General features: G+C 44.2%; 1 protein-coding gene across 1 annotated transcript in view; it reads right to left on the bottom strand.

Moving 5' to 3' along the window:
* The window catches only part of LOC119420609 (junctional adhesion molecule 3B), a 234475-nt gene that overhangs the window by 5716 nt on the left and 227577 nt on the right, over window positions 1–1182 (bottom strand). The gene's annotated exons all lie outside the window — the stretch shown is intronic.

Below are 1182 nucleotides of genomic sequence, written 5' to 3'. Positions count from 1 at the left end.
TGCCTAATGCATGAAGATTAATGCTGCTGAAAGACAATCTACAAGCTGCTGAATGACGGAGGGTTCCTGCTGCTGAAGGACAATCTAAAAGCTGCTGAATGACTGAAGGTTACTGTTGTTGAAGAACAATCTACAAGTTGCTGAATGTCTGAGGGTTATTGTTGCTGAAGGACAGTCTACAAGTTGCAGAATGACTGAGGGTCCTGCTCCTGAAGGACAATCTGCAAATTGCTGAATGACTGAGGGTTACTGCTACTGAAGAACGTTATACAAGTTGCTGAAAGACTGAGGGTTACAGCTGCTGAAGGACAATCTACATACTGCGGAATGACAGAGGGTTACTGCTGCTAAAGGACAATCTACAAGTTTCTGAATGAATGAGGGGTAATGCTGCTGAAGAACGTTCTACAAGCTGATTAATGACAGAGTTACTGCTGAAGAACTTTCTACAAGCTGCTGAATGACCGAGGGTTACTGATGCAGAAGAACGTTCTACAAGTTGCTTAATGAATGAGGGTCACTGCTGCTGAAGGAAAATGTACAAGCTGCTGAATGACGGAGGGTTCCTGCTGCTAAAGGATAATCTACAAGTTGCTGAATGACTTAAGGTTACTGTTGCTGAAGAACGTTCTACAAGCTGATGAATGATTGAGGGTTACTGCTGCTGAAGGACAAACTACAAGTTGCTGAATGACTGAGGGTTACTGCTGCTGAAGGTCAATCTACAAGTTTCTTACTGACTGAGGGTTACTGCTGCTGAAGAACGTTCTACAAGCTGCTGAATTACTGAGGGTTACTGCTGAAAAAGAACGTTCTACAAGCTGATGAATGATTGAGGGTTACTGCTTCTGAAGGACAATCTACAAGATGCTGAATGAATGAGAGTTACTGCTGCAGAAGAATGTTCTACAAGATGCTGAATGACTGAGGGTTACTGCTGCTGAAGGACAATCTACAAGTCGTTGAATGACTGAGGGTTACTGCTGCTGAATAATGTTCTACAAGCTGCTGAATGACTGAGGGTAACAGCTCCTGTAGAACGTTCTACAAGCTGCTCAATGACTCAGGGTTGCAGCTGCTGATGGACAATCTACAAGCTGCTGCATGTCGGAGGGTTCCTGCTGCTGAAGGACAATCTACAAGTTGCTGAATGACTGAGGGTTACTGCTGCTGAAGGACCAT

This window comes from Nematolebias whitei, chromosome 14 (assembly GCF_014905685.2).
Source record: "Nematolebias whitei isolate Nwh7 chromosome 14, NemWhi1, whole genome shotgun sequence".
NCBI classification, from domain to species: Eukaryota; Metazoa; Chordata; class Actinopteri; order Cyprinodontiformes; family Rivulidae; genus Nematolebias; species Nematolebias whitei.
This window is presented reverse-complemented; position numbering and strand designations above follow the sequence as displayed.